At 38.9% G+C, this 18,423-nt stretch overlaps 2 pseudogenes; both read left to right on the top strand.

Annotated features, from left to right (window-relative positions):
• Window positions 1-4,599: 4,599 nt before the first annotated feature.
• On the top strand, window positions 4,600-8,700 carry LOC135230195 (olfactory receptor 5D13-like; annotated as a pseudogene).
• Window positions 8,701-9,604: 904 nt separating this feature from the next.
• On the top strand, window positions 9,605-12,043 carry LOC135230196 (olfactory receptor 5D14-like; annotated as a pseudogene).
• Window positions 12,044-18,423: the final 6,380 nt, after the last annotated feature.

The following is an 18,423-nucleotide window of genomic DNA, read 5'->3' as shown; positions in this document are numbered from 1 at the left end:
AAATGGACAATACCAGTCCATTTCAGCTCACTAATGCCTAGGATATCGATGTGTATGCGTTCCATTTCATTTTTGATGATTTCCAATTTTCCTAGATTCACACTTTGTACATTCCAGGTTCTGATTATTAATGGATGTTTGCAGCTGTTTCTTCTCATTTTGAGTAGTGCCATATCAGCAAATGAAGGTCTTGAAAGTTTTACTCCATCCATGTCATTAAGGTTGACTCTACTTTGAGGAGGCAGCTCTTCCCCAGTCATCTTTTGAATGCCTTCCAACCTGGGGGGCTCATCTTCCAGCAGTATATCAGACAATGTTCCACTGCTATTCAGAACATTTTCACTGGCTAATGCTTTTCAGAAGTAGATTGCCGGGTCCTTCTTGCTAGTCTGTCTTAGTCTGGAAGCTCAGTTGAAACCTGGTGGTTTCAAACTGCTGACTTCTTGGTTAGCAGCCGTAGTACTTAACCATTATCCCATCAGGGTTTCCACACACATAAATAAAATATATGTCTATAATAGGTAAATCTGCACCTCTGTCGTGCCTTTGCTGACCTTGATCTTCTCATAATTCAAATTCATCTAAGTTAAGAAGTTTTGGGAACTGTACTGATGAGGTATAATTCCCCTCTGATATAAGTGTCTTGTCGAGATCAAAGGTGGAGCTGTTGTTTGTCTAAAAAGGGATGGCTTTTCAACTGCAATTACTTCTGATATAGGACAGAACACCTCTATAACTCAATGTTTGGATCAGGACAAGAAAAACAATTCTTGCTTTTAAACAGAGAGAATTTAGAAGAGCAATTGCTTTTCATAAAAGTATTACAAGGTCCACTGGAGTAAAAAAAAAGTGCCTGAAAAGTGAAAAAAAATCATACCAGTTCATTTTTGTTGTGATACCAGTTTCTTGTGACCCACTTTTTCTTCTGACCCTAACCACTCAGAGTTAGGTCAGGTCTCAAAAATAAAGAGCACAGTCCTCCAGACTCCATGTCTCCTCAAGACCTCAGATATCAGCTGCAAGTTAGGGGGTCTGCAGGCCCCTCACATCTAACATGTTAACTCCCACCACTCCCTGAGGTTTGAGAATTTGCTAAAATGACACACAGGACGCAATTGCAGTTTCATTACAGCGAAAAGAATCAAAATGAAGATGCATATAAGGAAATGTCTGGATTTGCCATTGACTGCTAAACTAAGGGATGGCACTTTAAACCTACGTAGCAGCTCATGGAAGAAAGACCAGGCAAACTGCTTCCGTAAACATCACAGTCAACAAAACCCTATAGAGTAGTTTTACTTTGTAAGACATGGAGTTGCCATGAGTTAAAGTCAAATGGACAGTTTTTTGAGGGGAGGAGAGTTCTTAACACCTGCATTGTAGGTTGTTAAGGAAGAAAACCCAGCTAAGTTGTGCATGAACATCTGCCCTACAGAAACTATACAGTCATAAATATGTGTTGATTGACACCAATAAGTTTGTGTAAATTTGTTATGCAGCATAGAAAACTAATACATCCATTGACACAGAAGGCTGTCATCTTTGAGTGGGACCCAGTATAGGAAAGTGCTCCATGGCTGGTCTAGGTTGTAGGAGTGTCAGTGGTGAGATGAGTCACCGTGTGGAGCTGATGTTAATCCTAGTGGGAGAATAACAGTGCAGGTTCCTAGGATTCTGGAGCAAGCCCATGCTATCTACAATAAAGAATCTCATGCCCTTTGAAAAATAATTCCTGTCATCTTAATGGGTTGTGGTAGAGACTCTGACAAGTGTTAGTTTGAGTGTCAGGAGCCCACAGAAAGCATAATTTGTTCTAACTGGGGTGACATTTGGGAGCAGTGGAACTAAGTACAGACAGAATGCTCCTTAGGATTGAGGATGGTGAGACTTTGTCTCACTTACAAGAGGGACAGATCCCCGGAGAATGACATCACGCTTGGTAAAATAGAGGGTCAGCAAAAAAGAGAGAGACCCTCAATGAGATGGATTGACACAGTGTCTGCAACAATGGGCTCAAACATACCTATTATTGTGAGCACAGCAGAGGACAAAGCAACATTTTTTTCTGTTCACTATGAGCCAGAAGCAAATTGAGGGCAACTAACAACAACAACAGAATTAATTAAGCTACGTTTTTTTTTTTGGAAATGTAAGAAGGTATGGACATCAAGAGATTTTATGATTCCATTATACCACTATAATCTTGGGAAATGTAAGCCCGTGTTTTGAAGAGACACAAATTAATTTCAATTGAGTGGATCAAGGGTTTACAAGGATAATGATGATTATGTGATGTTAAATTGAAAAGCTAGAATGTAGTTTGCTTTGTCTATACATCCCAACATACATACAAACACACACACACACACACAGAAAAGTCACTCAACAAACATCAACAGCAGTTATCTGAACTGTTGCATTTCAGCTGATTTTTATTTTCTTTTGTGTTTTACTGTAGTTACCATGTATTCTAAGTCAACTGGCGTATTTTATTTAATTGATTTTTTTAAAGAAATTCATGAAGCACTTTTGATGCGGCATTGTTTCCAGTGATTTGGAGGAAATTATATTCTTCCAGAATGGCTCATGGGAGAGTATTTCATCTAATTGATGGGTTTATGTTCTGAGAATAAACATTTCAGTAAATATTCTCTAGTGTCTAAATTCCCAAGGCTCTGGAAGCATACTTAAGCCTTACATTTAGTTAAAAAATAGAGGTTAAATTCTAATCCTCTCTGTCTCTCTCTTTTTCTGTGCTCTCTTGAGTTTTTCTGGGTATTAAGAAAGGAAAATCATATTCCTGGAAAATTCATTGAAATCTATTGTGGACTCCTGCTGTATTTACCTACTTAATATTTTTAAGAATGCTTGAATTCTGAGTGGGAGCTGTCCTGCAGAGTATTAGTAATAGGACCTGGATCTTCAGATGAGCTGTCTTCAGGTTGGGTGATGTATCCTGTGTTATCTTTCAGAAGTGCATGGGGGGCTTTGAGGTTCTGCAACCTTTGAAACAAGGAACTCTCTGTGTTATTCTAAATGCCATATTATCTACCAGGTCCATGTACCTGCAGGTTCAGGTTGCTAAGCTCTACTTCCTTCCTCTTTCCCTGGGGCGTCATTCTGAATTCTGCTTTGAAACTATCCACCATACGCCTGACATAATACAAGCACACTGAAAATATAGTTAAAACCAAAAAAATCAAAATGTGGATATGTTCTCAAAACCTCACTATATTGTAAAGAAAAGAATACTGTGCATAAAAGAATCATGAACATAATATATCATAAAATTTTGTATTCCTAAAGGTAATGTCTGGAGGTATGTAGAGAACGTGGAAAATATTTCTGGGTTAAAGAGAGAACGTTTCCTTGTGCTATTCATTTTGATATAATGTTTTATCTGTTACAAATGCTGCAGTAGTAGACCAGAAAAGAGACTATTCAAAGTAAAAAGAATAATAAAATAAGCAAATGAATGAATGAGTATGTGTTGTTGATGAGGGCCTGAGACTATCGGCATGACTGCAGATGGACGAATAGTAGGGAATAGCTAGAGTAAGGCTTTAGGTAAATAGAGCAGAGAAAGTCAGATTTGTTGTGATAGGTAATAAGGAACAAGTGAGGTCTTCCAAACCATAGACTGTCATAATAACCACAGTAATCCAGGGCCAGAGAAACTGATGATTTCACATTGTTGGGTAAGATCACTACAGAGAGTTGGACTGTGCATCAGCTACCACAATGCATGAGATAGGTGGTTGGCGTTTGATATCCCTGCTGTAGGAACCAACCTGAGATGAGAAAAGGAGGACCAGAGAGAGCCAGATAGTGATATGACATCAAAGGGGAGAGTAGGGAAAATGTATTGAAGGGTAGGAATTGGTGACTTAAGACTAAAGAGGCCAAAAGTCCACATTGTACCCTCATGTCTATTGCTAGAAACTTTGGCCTTTCCTCTATTTCTAATCAGTTTTATAATAATACAAAAGTTTAAAAATCATATCAATTCATAACAACACTAAAAATTAAAAAATGAGAAAGTGGGGAGCCTAGATTTATTGAATTCCACAACTATTACACTGAGTTAAGTATTTACCACCATTTTCCGATTTAATCCTCTCATTCTTATGAGCTATGGATTATTTTATCTTTTTTTTTTTTTTAATATTACTGGTAAAGAAACCGAGGCTCAGAAAATATGAGTAATTCATAAAAGATCACATAGCTGATGGCAATTCTGAACCTGAAATTAAATTTTTTCCAAAGCCCATCCTTTTTTCATTATGCTGACTCAGGGGCTCTTTGTCAATCTCCAGCCTATTCCTCTTCCTCATATAGGAATACATTTTTTTTTCTTTTTTGAGTCAGAAATAATCTTTTAACTCTAAAGGATATAATAATCCCTTTCAACCTTGAGCAATGCAAAAACGCTGGCATGCTGTCTTCATTTATGGAATTCACATTAAGAATCTTTTATTAATCTGGAAATTTCAGAGGTGTGTTTCTTCTTGGTTAGTTTTTTTTTTTTTTTTTTTTTTGGCCTATTCTATATTTTGATTATAAACTGTGGTTACAAGATACTTCATTTTCTTTCAAAATAACACATACAAAGATTGCCAAAAAAAAGATTATCACAAATACAGCTTTAGTCAAAACCCCTGAAAAATAACTAAAAAAGTAGTATTCCTGTGAGTCGGAATGGACTGGTTGGCAATGAGCATATAACTATTGGTAAACGTGCTCTGGAAAATATGGGGAAATACATTGTAACTTCCCCTCTGATTCAGGGAATCTATAAGCGTTGAGGTAAACCTGGTGGCGTAGTGGTTAAGTGCTATGGCTGCTAACCAAAGGGTAGGCAGTTGGAATCCAACAGGCACTCCTTGGAAATTCTATGTGGCAGTTCTACTTTGTCCTATAGGTCTCTATGAGTCAGAATCGACTCAACAGCACTGGGTTTGGATTGGGCTTGGGTATGAGCATTGAATGAGATCATATTCCCGGTATTGTTGTCAGTTAAAAATAAAAAAAATAATAATAATGGAGAGTTAAAAATAATGATGAAGTGGACTACATGAGTATTCGAAGGGCATCAGATGACTAAATAAGAAAGGACTAAAATGAGAATGAAAACACAGGACTAAAAGAGCAATATGTCAAAAAAAATGTAAGCTCATTGTTTTTACCAGGGTGTTACATTAATTTTAGAACCCTAAAGTAATTGTACATTCAGGAAAGAATCAAAGAATAACTTGTAGATATACAAGGTTATGTCTCCTTTAAGAAGCTCTGGTGAAAAGCAGTGGCTAAATGCTTGGGTGCTAACTGAGAAGTGAGTGTTTCGAACTCACAATCCTAACAGCAGGAAGAGATAGGACAGTTTGTTTCCTTAAAGATTACAGCCTTGGAAAACCTGTGCCAGCCATTCTACTATGTCCTTTAGGGTCACTATGAATAGGACTCGACAGCAATATGCAATCTGCACATCCCCTTAAACATCCACGTATTTTTTGCAAAATTCAAACAATATTGTGGGCATTTACAAATGCCGTTTTCCTGAGCCAGGCTATCTCTTATGATTCTCAGTCTCAGTATTCTAATGATGGTGGTCTTATGTCTCCTACTTCTCCTGATCTTACCTTTATAATTTCTCCTTTAGCACTAAATTTACATTCTTTGTTTTCTTAGTGCTATTAATAAACATGAACTTTTAGAATGACAGAATGGTGAAATGCACATGTTTTCTGAAACTGCTATCCTGAAGAAAACTACTGAAGTTCTGTCACTCAAGAACAATTTCCTGGGTTCAAAATCCAGCTCATCACTGACTATACTGTGTAATCTCAAACAAGGTCCTTCAGTTACATATACATCAGTTTTCTTAAGGAAATTGTGGGGCTACCTGTTTTATAGTTTATAGTGTTACTTGGAGATGTAAATTAATTAATACATTTTAATGTTTTAGCTCAATATTTGAAATGGTAAATGTTATATAAGTATGTTATTATCATTAATATTGTTACTAATTTCTATTATCTTTACTTCAGAATTTCTCTAGCAATAATCATGGCGTTAACTGTAGGAAATCAGAGTACTGGAGCCACATTCACCCTCTTGGGCTTCTCAGAATACCCAGACCTCCAGGTGCCCCTCTTCACGATGTTCCTGGCCATCTACATGGTCACTGTGATGGGGAACCTGGGCATGATTGTGATCATCAGGATCAACCCCAAACTCCACACCCCCATGTACTTTTTCCTCAGTCACTTGTCTTTTGTTGATTTCTGCTACTCCACTATAGTTACACCCAAACTATTAGAAAACTTGGTTGTGGGAGACAGAACCATCTCCTTCACAGGGTGCATCATGCAGTTCTTCTTGGCTTCTATATTTGCAACTGCAGAAACATTCATATTGGCAGTTATGGCCTATGACCGTTTTGTGGCAGTTTGTAACCCCCTGCTTTACACCGTTGTCATGTCCTCAAAGACCTGTGCATCATTAGTGGCCGGGCCCTGTGCATGGGGTATAGTTACTTCCCTGACACTTACTTATTTTCTTCTGGCATTATCCTTCTGTGGTTCTACTATCATAAATAACTTTGTCTGTGAGCACTCTGTCATTGTTTCTGTCTCGTGCTCTGATCCCTATATCAGCCAGGTGCTTTGTTTTTCATTGCCATGTTCAATGAGGTGAGCAGCCTGATGATCATCCTCACTACTTATATTTTCATTTTCATTACTGTCATAAAAATGCCTTCTGACGGGGGGTGCCAAAAAGCCTTCTCCACCTGTGCCTCCCATTTGACCACCATCACCATTTTCCATGGGACTGTCCTGTTCCTCTATTGTGTACCCCATTCCAAAACCTCATGGCTCATCGTCAAAGTAGGATCTGTGCTTTACATAGTGGTCATCCCCATGCTGAACCTCCTGATCTACAGTCTCAGGAACAAAGATGTGAAGGAGACTGCCAGAAAGTTAACGAGCCACACAATACAATCTTGAAGATTGATTTATTTCTGGAAAGAATTTGCTTTATGATGTTGAATATTGTTCAGTGTCTCTAGAAGAGATGCTAATTCAAATTATCTAGTCAATATACCCATCTGAATTTTACATCTATTACAATACACCAGTTATCTGATAATTTGATCTCCAGTTACTTGAATCTTTAGCAAAATACTTTTGAATCATATGTGAAGTAAATCAAGTGTAGTGGATTGAATAGTGTCTCCCCCCAAAATACTCATACCCACTTAGAACTTCAGAATATGACCTTTTTGGAAATAGGGTCTTTGAAGACATAGTTAAGCTAAAGATTAAAAATACAATCATACCTCCTTAAAATGAAAACTGATTGCCATGGAATCAATTCCCATTCATACCAACACTATAGGACAGAGTAGAACTGCACCATAGGAATTCCAAGGCTGCAATCCTTTTGGAAGCAGACTGCTACATCTTTGTCCTGTAGAGCAGCTGGTGCATTCAAACTGCCAACCTTTGGGCCGTGTTCTTAACTGCAGCGCCACCAGGAATCCTTCATACTCTCTTAGGCTGGGCCATAAATCCAGTGAGAATCTCATTATGAGAAGTAGCCAAGGACACAGAGTCACATAGGGAAGAAGGCCATGTGGAGATGGGGGCAGAACTTGGAGTTATGCTGCTACAAGCCTTGGAACACAAGGAACCATCGGAAGCTGGAAGAGTCAAGGAAGAATTTTCTCCTGATGCCTTCAAAGAGAACATGTCCCTGCCAGTACCATGAATTCAAACATTTGGCTTCCAGAACTGCAAACAAATAAATTTCTGTTGTTTTAAGCTACGAAGCTTGTGGTGATTTCTTTTGGCAGTCCTAAGAAACTAATACAATAAGTAAACATCAAACTGTAAAACTCAAATTCCTTGATTCACATATTGACATTGTGAATGATTAAAACACAAACAAACAAAAAAACATTCTTCAATCCGACTTAAGCAATATGGGTGTCATAGTTACAGAGAAATTCTGAAAAATTATAACTGACTAGGGTTATGCATATAGGAGAATTAGCAATAAGAGCCTGGAGGCACCATCCCTAAACTTCAACCAAGTTCTTTATTCCTTTTTCCCCAAGGCTGTATATATATGTTTGTTATTGTACAGGAAGTGATGGTAAATATGATATCACTGAGTGTGAAGATAAAATGTTGATTTTTATGTGACGGTCCTGATGGGTAACCAAGGGAAAAAAAATTAAAAATCATAATTATGAACCTCACAGTCTAATGTGTCAAACTCTCTCCTTCCTAACACCAATAGCTTCTTAGTAACATCATTTTAGAAAGAATACCGGCTGCTAAAGACATAGAACCTTAAAAGTTGATATCAACCTTCTGATATCATACATATCAGAGCAAAGGAACACACTGAAAGAGACAGAAAAGCAGAAAATGGACATGTAGAGGCAAATGTAAAATAATCAGCATGATAAGATATTAAAACATATGTTGACTTAATGGATGAATGAGTTAAACCTATTAAATATACCAAAAAAGACCCCATTGCCAGTCAAGTCAATTCCGACTCATAGCGACCCTATAGGACAGGGTATAACTGTTCCATAGGGTTTCCGAGGAGCACCTGGTGGAATCTAACTGCTGACCTTTTGGTTAGCAGCCAAACTATTAACCATTATGCCACCGAGATTGTTACAAAAAAAGAAAAGCACCAGATCTTACCATCTTACCAATGTGATTTTAGCACTTAACAGTGGTTTTTACGCCTCAATGTTTATACGTGTCACCCAAGCTCCTTCTTAAATGTGGATATGATTGTGTCCCATTCCTAGGAATTCTGATTTGGGCCTAGGAAAGTGCATAACCTAGAATTCTAGGCAATTGTATTATAGATGTGGCAAGGATCTCTGATGTGAGAAATCCTGCCTTAAAAAAATTAGCTTAGTTTTGTTAATTCCATAGGACATTTAGTAATGTGCAAATAAAGCCTGGTAGGCAACTTCATGCTGCAAATTTTCTATGTGATTACAAGGAAATTTCAGTCATTAACAATGGTACAAAGAACCTGGCACTTGCCTTAATTAATTGGCTTGAGACACAGATGCTAGTGATTCCCCAGAGTTGGAGTCCCAAGGGCTGTAGAGGTAGACGTAATAGCTGCAGTGCTCCCGAAACACTCGGGTTACAGAGAAACAGGACAGTGGTGGCCTGTTTCTCTGCAGCAGGTGAGTTGCCTCAGGTTTTTTAATGAACCGGTGAAAATATTATTTTCCTGATGTGTTAACTGTGGTCTTCTCTGATTTTTCTTTCAATATTAAGTCACTGTAACTGCTAAGTCTGAGCCCCATCATATTAAAGAGAGAAGTTAATATGGAAATATTTATCTTTATTATCCATTGGCAGCAATTTCACAAAGAATAGAATAAACTTTCTGCTTAAAAATGGGTATTTATCCTTATTTTCTTTACATGCACCTTAAATTGGTATATAAACTTTTCTAAGAATTGAGTCGAGTTATAATTTATATGCAAACATAACTTTCTACTTAGTCCTGTTATAACTCTAATTTGATAAATCTTGGAACCGCTAAAATATATGCATACATGCATGTATACATGATACATGTGTGCATGTACGCATGTATGTGTGCATATACATATACATACACATATACATATATATTTATCAGCTGCTGTTGAGTCAATTACAACTCATAGCAACCCTATAGGACACAGTAGAACTGCCCTATATGATTTCTGAGGCTGTAAATCTTTATGGAAGCTGACAAGTATATCTTCATCCCATGGAGAAGCTGGAGTTTTGAATCGCTGACCATTAAGTTAGCACCCGAGCACTTTAACCACGACTCTACTCAAACCAAAACTGAACCCATTCCCATCCAGTTGATTTGGACTCATAGCGACCCTATAGGACAAAGTAGAACTGTCCCATAGAATTTCCAAGAAGCAACTGGTGGATTCAAACAGCCCATCTTTTTGGTTAGCAGCCAAACTCTTAACCACCGTGCCACCTCTACTCTACCAGGGCTCCTCATGTGTGTGTGTGTGTGTGTGTGTGTGTGTGTGTGTGTATATATGTATGTATGTATATAATGCCTAGGTTGTAACAGAAGATAAGCCTTACATCAAGCTAAGCCATAAACCCTAATAAAGTGGGCACTCATGTCAAAAGGAAGTCATTATCCCCCTTAGCCTCAATCACTGGGCAATCAAGATATTCAAAAGGAGTAGTAGCCTTCATGGAATAAAAAGTGCTAATGAAATTGCACTGCTTTTTTCCTAGGTTCTTTAGTATTTCATTTTCTCCTTAAAATATAAGCATATTCCTTTAAATATTTTAATTGATTTGAGAATACAGGCAAAATATAGCAGCAGTATATTTTATTCTTTGAGACAAACATTTTACATTTTTTTCACAGAATCGAGCTAGCTTATGTACTGTATGTATGTCCTATATGTATGTATGTATTTGCTTAGTGTCAGTTATGTGCCTTTGATGGTACTTGTGCCTGCAAGGAAAAAGCTAATGTACATGTGAATATAACTCCTACACACTCAGTATCACAAGTGTTTCTATGGAAACCCGTATTCTAATATTTCAAAGGGCAATGGAAATTCATAAATGTTTTAGACATCAGCTTGGTTTGGCATACACATAGCAGCTATTTGCATAAGGTATGTTCCTTATGGAGAGAACTAGTTCCAATAACTCTTTATTCTCACTTTCTTTTCTCTACCATAACAAAACATATTTGTCATTCACCCCCATAAACCTTCCCCTTTGACAGGAACAACACTCTCCTCCCACCCCTTTCCCTTCAAAGGAAGTGTGACAATGGCTGAAAGAAACCTGAGTGTGGAGACAACCTTTGCCCTCTTGGGATTCACAGATTACCCAGAGCTTCAGATTCCTCTTTTCCTTGTGTTTCTGATCATGTACAGTGTCACCGTGGTAAGGAATCTTGGGATGATAGTGATCATCAAGATTAACCCCAAATTTCACACTCCCATGTACTTTTTCCTTAGTCACCTTTCTTTTGTTGATTTTTGTTACTCCTCTATCGTTACTCCAAAGCTGCTTGAAAACTTGGTCATGGCAGATAAAAGCATCTTCTACTTTAGCTGCATGCTCCAGTTCTCCCTGTCCTGCACTGCAGTGGTGACTGAGTCCTTCCTACTGGCAGTGATGGCCTGTGACCACTTTGTGGCCATCTGCAATCCTCTGCTCTATACAGTGGTCATGTCACAAAGACTCTGTGCCTAGCTGGGGGCTGGCTCATATCTGTGGGGGATGTTTGGCTCCTTGGTACACCTTTGCTATGCTCTCCTTCTAGACTTTTCTGGACACAATGTAATCAACCACTTTTTCTGTGAGTATACTGCTCTCATAGCTGTCTCTAGCTCTGATATACGCATTCCTCACCTTCTGCTTTTTGGGCTTGCCACCTTCAATGAGGTGAGTACACTACTAATTCTCACTTCATACATTTTTATTTTTGTGAGTGTACTAAAAATCCAATCTGCCAGTGGACGTCGCAAAGCCTTCTCCACCTGTGCCTCCCACCTGACTGCCATCACCATCTTCCACGGGACCATCCTTTCCCTCTACTGTGTGCCTAACTCCAAAAACTCTTGGCAGACAGTCAAAGTGGCCTCTGTATTCTACACAGTGGTCAGCCCCATGCTGAACCCCCTCATCTACAGCTTGAGGAACAAAGATGTGAAAGATGCCTTCTGGAAGTTAATAGGTGCAAAAGTCCTAGTTCACTGACCTAAACTCAAAACACGGTTGGAGTCCCAATGAGCAACTGGACCAGACCCTACAATGTTTCTAAAATCTGTAGGATGTAATTGTACGAGATGTTTATGAATGTTTATCATGTTAATATGTTGTGAATTGAGAAGTTCAAATCCCTTGAATATGCCAAAGAAGTTTAATTCTGGAGTGAATTCCACAGGATTTTGATCCATGGAGTATCTATCTGCGTCTTCAAATTTTCTGAAAACTAACCAAATACTGCAAATCACAATAAAGACAAATAACTATAATAATAATATGATACTATTACTAATAATAACATATTTCTTTGATGCTTTTTATGTGACAGACACTGAGTTGTTTTGACAAACTTTATCACATTTAAGACCCAAGTAATTATTATTTTTTTTAATTACATAACATAGCATACTATCAATATCCTGTTTCATATATGAGGAAACAAAAACTCTCAGAGGTTAAATTGCTCGATACTATATACCCCAACGGTTAAGCACTCAGCCCTAACCCAAAGGTCAGTGGTTCAAACCCACCAGTGGCTCTGTGGGAGAAGAGATATGGTAATCTACTCCTGTGAAGATTAGAGCCTAGTGTTTCAGGAAAAGACAACTTTCAGGGCAGTCAGTGAGACAGAGGCATAATATGCTGGCTATGCTATCTAGTTTTAATCTGGATTTCTAGACTAACAGCTGTGTTTTTGAAGAAAAACATGTTTTTCCTTGATGGTCAAAACAAGGATGTAAAACCATATGCCCCAAGGGGTTTTAATCAAGTGACTCTCTGCACCCCTCAGAACACACGTACTCAGGAAGAGAACTGTCTGGGTGCTGTTACCAAGATACTTTTGCAAGACAGACAAAGAAAATACATGTAAGCATCCTGTGACCATGATCTAAGCATCCTGTGAAACCATTTGTAGTCACTAACTATATTATTAATAATCAATAACCAACCAGAGTGTGGTTATTACAATATTTATTGGCTTTCCTGTAATTGCCCTCCCTATGGTTTGATGGCACTAGTTTTTTTTTTTTTTTTTTTATGGTTTAGTTCCTCTTTTACCCCATAAGAATACATGTATAAAGAACCTGCTCCAGGACTACCTGGTTCCATTTTCAATAAGCTATGGAATTCCCTAACTGCAATTGTTTTAAACCCTTAAACCTCTCTGTTTTAACTTGAAGCAGCATTCAAGTTCTTTTCTACAACGCTAGGAAGACTTATGGAGCAGTTATAATCTATCCTATAGGGTCCCTCATAATCAAAATTGACTTGACACAACAACATCAACAGTAAGAGACAGTGAGATCTCAAAGAAGAATTTATTCTGAAAGACCATTTACTTAATGCAACATAACCTAAAGATGTTCTGGAGAGTACATACAAACATTTTTACTTCTATGTGTTGTATTTTATGATTTCATAAATCCCTTTCATGATCTGTGGAATACATGGTTGAGCACCTACTTTTTAAGCCTATGGAGTTCTTTGGTAAAGTGGTCTACCAGCTTTAGTGCATTTAGCCTCAAGAGGAGTGCCTTTTGAAATATGTGAAACTCAGGAAACCAGAGTTAGAGCCTCATTACTATGTAGACTGAGCATTGTATTAGGTGATGCATCCTGAATGTGTGAATTTTCTAAACTTGTTACCATCTTTCCTTTATTTCTGTGAAATAAGCCTCCTTACTATATTTCCTGGTTACTGTGTTCTCGTGAGAATGTACTTATCCCAATAATAAGCTATTCTTAGTTTTCATTAATGACCGAAGACCAGACAAGTTGTGGACTGATGTCAAAAATGTTATATAGGAAGAAAGCAAAAGGTCATTAAAAAGACAGGAAAGAAAGAAAAGACCAAAATGGATGTCGCAAGAGACTCTGAAACTTACTCTTGAACATCAAGTAGTTAAGTAAGCTGAGGAAGTGATGAAATAAAAGGGCTAAACAAAAGATTTCAAAGGATGGTTCAAGAAGGCAAATTAAAGTAGTATAATAAAACGTGCAAATACCTAGAGACAGAAAACCAAAAGGGAAGAACAAGCTCAGCATTTCTCGAGCTGAAAGAATTGAGGAAAAAATTCAAGCCTCGTGTTGTAATATTGAAGGATTCTGCAGGGAAAATATTAAATGACATAGGAAGCATCAAAAAAGATGGAAGGAATATACACAGTCACTGTACCAAAAAGAATCGGTCAACATTCAACTACTTCAGGAGACAGAATATGATGAAGAATTCATCGTACTGAAGGAAGAGGTTCAAGCTGCAATGAAGGCATTGGTGAACAACAAGGCTCCAGGAAATTGACAAAATACCCATTGAAATATTTCAACAAACAGATACAGTATCAGAAAGACTCACTCGTCTAAGTCAAGAAATTTGGGAGACACTTACCTGACCAACCAACTGGGAAAGATTCATATTTATGCCTATTCCAAAAAAGGGGGATCCAAGTGAATGCAGAAATTATGGAACAATATCATTAATATCAAATACAAGTAAAATTTTGCTGATGATCATTCAAAAGTGGTTGTAGCAGTGCGTCAACAGGGAACTGCTGGAAATCAAGCCACATTCAGAAGAGTATACAGAATGAATTATATCATTGCTGATGTCAGAAGAGTCCTGACTGAAAGCAGAGAATGCTAGAAAGATGTTTTCTTATGTTTTATTGACTATGCAAAGGCATGCAACTGTGTAGATCATAACGAATTATGGATAAAACTGTGAAGAATGGGAATTGCAGAACACTTAATTATGCTCATGAGTAACCTGTGCATAGATCAAGAGGTAGTCATTCAAACAGAACAAGGGAATACCTCATGGTTTAAAGTCAAGAGAGGTGCATGTCAGGGTTGTATCCTTTCACCTGCAACCAGTCAAGTGAATGTAACTGGTATGTAGAACTACCTTCTTCAACTCCGTTTCCAATATTCCCTTTACCCTCAGCAAGTACCTCAGCTGGTAGTGGTTCTTTGCCTAGTGGGGTGATACAAATCTTCATTCCAAAAGGGTCTGGACCATTCATAGTCGTGTCAGAATTGGTTTGCCATAGTTTTCCATTGGCTTTAATCACGGGACATGGTAGTACTAAGAGATGCCCTTACAGATCTCCTGCATTCTAGACATACTCTTCTTTACCTCCACTATGTAATAACAGTGCAATTTCCTCCCCTTAATCAGGATCAGTCACACCAGACAATACGGTGGCTCCCTTTTTTGCCTATTGATCCACAGGCATAAGGATAACTAATATGGCCAGCTGGCATTCTTAACTTCCAGTTCAATGGGATCAGTGATGTGTCTTCAGGTGGGAGCATTCCTGTCCTGGGGACAGGAAGCAAAAATTTTGTGAGTGGGTCACTAGAGGTAATAGTGAGTGGTGCCACTCCTACTTCCACCCCTGATTCCTGGAACCATGAATCCTGGCTACAGAAGAAACAACACCACGTATTGGATGCTGGTTAGAGCATATACAACCTCCTGGGGAATATGGCCTTAACCCTGCAAGGTATTGCCACCTAGCTGGTGTCATAATTGTGTCTTTAGAAGGCCATTCCATTATTCTATCAAGCCAGTTGCCTCAGTTTGATGGGGAACATGGTAAGACCAGTGAATTCCATGAGAACAGGCCCATTGTTGCACTTCATGTGCTGTGGAATGAGTCCCTTGATCTGAGGTGATACCATGTGAAATACCAAGACAGTAGATAAGATATTCTGTAAGTCCATGGGTGGTATTTTTGGCAGAAACACTGCGTGCAGGGAAAGAAATCCATATCCAGAGCGTCTATTCCAGTAAGAACAAAACACTGCCTTTGCCATGATGGAAGTGGTCCAAAGTAACCAACAACCTACCACCACGTGGCTGGCTTATCACCTCGAGGGATGATGCCATATCAGGGACTCAGTGTTGTTTTGTCCTGCTGGCAGATTGGGCACTCAGCAGTGGCTGTAGCCAAGTCAGACTTGGTGAGTAGAATTCTATGTTGCTGAGTCCATATATAACTTCCATCCCTGCCATCAAGGCCACTTTTGTCTTGAGCCCATTGGGCAATGATGGGAGTGGCTGGGGAAAAATGATGACTGTTTTTCACAGAACATGTCATCCTATCCACTTCACATTAAAATCCTTCTCTGCTGAGGTCACCCTTTGATGAACCTTCACATGAGACACAAATATCTTCACTACTTTGGCCCATTCAGATAGGCCTATCTGCATGTCTCTTCCCCATAACTCCTTGTCTCCAATTTTCCAATCATGTTCCTTCCAATTCCCTGACCATCCAGGCAAACCAGTGGCCTCAGCCCATGAATCAGAACACAGTCAAATGCCTGACCATTTCTCTTTCCAAAATGCAATGGTGGAACAGGAACATGGTAGACATTTCCGTTTCAAATTGGAGGGAAAAAAGGGTAACAGGCACCAAGCAAGCCAGCAGAATACTTTACATTAGTTCTCAAGGCTTAAAAATAATCCTCTGTTCTCTGAGCCCATTTAGACACTTGTCCTGCACCCCAGACTCTGGGTGTTAGCAACACTCTCTGGATTCTGGGAGGAGGTTCCTTGGCCTTCAGCTCCGCTTTTCAGGCCCATTGGAACAGCAACTCTGCTTCCTCGACTTTGGGTGGCCTCATTTGTCTAGTCCTTCTGAGTGGTGACACTACCCCCTCAGCCCTGGCTGTGCTCATTCTTCTGCCCCTTGGGCATGGCATCCCTGCCCCCTCAGATTTGGGCAGCACACCCACCTCCATCCTGCTGGGACAAGTGAACAGTGGCCCTACACTCTGGAACCAAGTTGGTGAAGATCTTACCCTTTAAAACCTAAGAGACTGTAACTTCACCCTTTTAGATGCCAGAGGCTAAGGCAATGTTCTCCAGGAGGCTGTATATGCTCTAAGCCAGTGTTCAATATATGATGGTGTTTCTCCCATAGCCAGGATTCTTGGGAATCAAGGGGTGCATATGAGAATGGCACCACTCACTATTATACCTCAAGCTTTTAAAAGCCCAGACACTACTCATTTTACTAGAATTCAGATCACTATTTTCGTGAACTGTTACGCCAGTACATTGAGTTGTCCCAGGAAACTATAGTCTTAAGCCTGAAAACCCAGCAAATCAACGTTGAAAGGTGTTTGGTTATGTGTGTGGAGTATTCATATTTTTGTCTTCAATGAATATATGTGCCTGCACCCACATTTTTGTATTTACACATACCGATAGATACCTCTCAACTCAGCAGCAGTGGGTTATAGATACTTCTATCTGTTTTCATGTATGTACACACATATACCTACTCATACATCAATTTTCCTATATCTAGCATATGTGCTCAAACATTCTTTTTTTACTTTGGTTGTAATGTGCTGACTATATTCACATTCAAGGCCACTTTTCTCATCACTGAAAATAACTAGTCTCTGCTACATAAACCTTATTTTCCCTAACCCCTTCCCTGGTAACCATCAATGAATATTGGTCTCACTATATCTGTGCTTGTCATCTTATAAAGGAAGGACCATACAATATTTGTCCTTGTATGCTTGATTTATTTCGCTTAGCATTATAACTTCCTGATCCATCCATGCTATAATACGATTCATGGACGCATTTTTTTTTTTTATGGTTGCCCAGTATTCCATTGTATGTATGTGCCACAATTTGTTTATCAATGGATCCTTTGTTGGGCAATTCAGTTGTTTCCATTTATTTGCTATTTTGAATAAAGCAGCAATGAACGGAGCTGGGCATATATCCACTTGTGCCATTATTTTTAAGGTTTTATGGTACACACCCCCTACATGTCTGTCAGTTTGTTGGACTGTCAGAGCTTGCATATTGCTGTGATGCTGGAAGCTATGCCACCAGTATTCAGATACCAGCAGGGTCATCCATGTCAGACGGGTTTCAGCAGAGCTTCCAGATTAAGACAAACTAGGAAGCAGGACCCGGCAGTCTACTTCAGAACAGAATTAGCCAGTAAAAACCTTATGCATCCCAGCAAAACACATCTGGTATAGTGCCGGAAGATGAGACCGCAAGGTTGAAAGACACTCAAAAGACAACTGGAGAAGAGCTGCCTCCTCAAAGTAGAGTCGACCTTAATGCCCTGGAGTCAAGCTTTTGGGACCTTCATTTACTGACGTGGCATGACTCAAAATGAGAGGAAACAACTGCAAACAGCCGTTACTGTCTGGAATATGGAGTAAGTGAAGTGTGAATCTAGGAAAATTGGAAATTGTCAAAAATGAAATGGGATGCATAAACAGCAATATCCTAGGCATCAGTAACTGAAATGGATTGGTATTGGCCGTGTCGAATCAGACAATCATATGGTCTACTGTGCTGGGAATGACAACTTGAAGAGGAATGACATTGCATTCATGGTCAAAAAGAACATTTCCTGATCTATCCTGAAGTACAGTGCTGTCAGTGATAGGATCATATCCATACATCTACAAGGAAGACCAGTTAATATTACTATTATTCAAATTTATGCAAGAACCAGAGGCCAAAGATGAAGAAATTGAGGATTTTTACCAGCTTCTACAGTCTGAAATTGATTGAATATTCAATCAGGATGCACTGATAATTACTGGTGATTGGATTGCAAAAGTTGGAAAA

Source organism: Loxodonta africana, unplaced genomic scaffold, assembly GCF_030014295.1.
Source record: "Loxodonta africana isolate mLoxAfr1 unplaced genomic scaffold, mLoxAfr1.hap2 scaffold_85, whole genome shotgun sequence".
Lineage (NCBI taxonomy): Eukaryota > Metazoa > Chordata > Mammalia > Proboscidea > Elephantidae > Loxodonta > Loxodonta africana.
The sequence above is the reverse complement of the archived record's forward strand: the minus strand, read 5'-3'. Positions and strand labels throughout refer to the sequence as shown.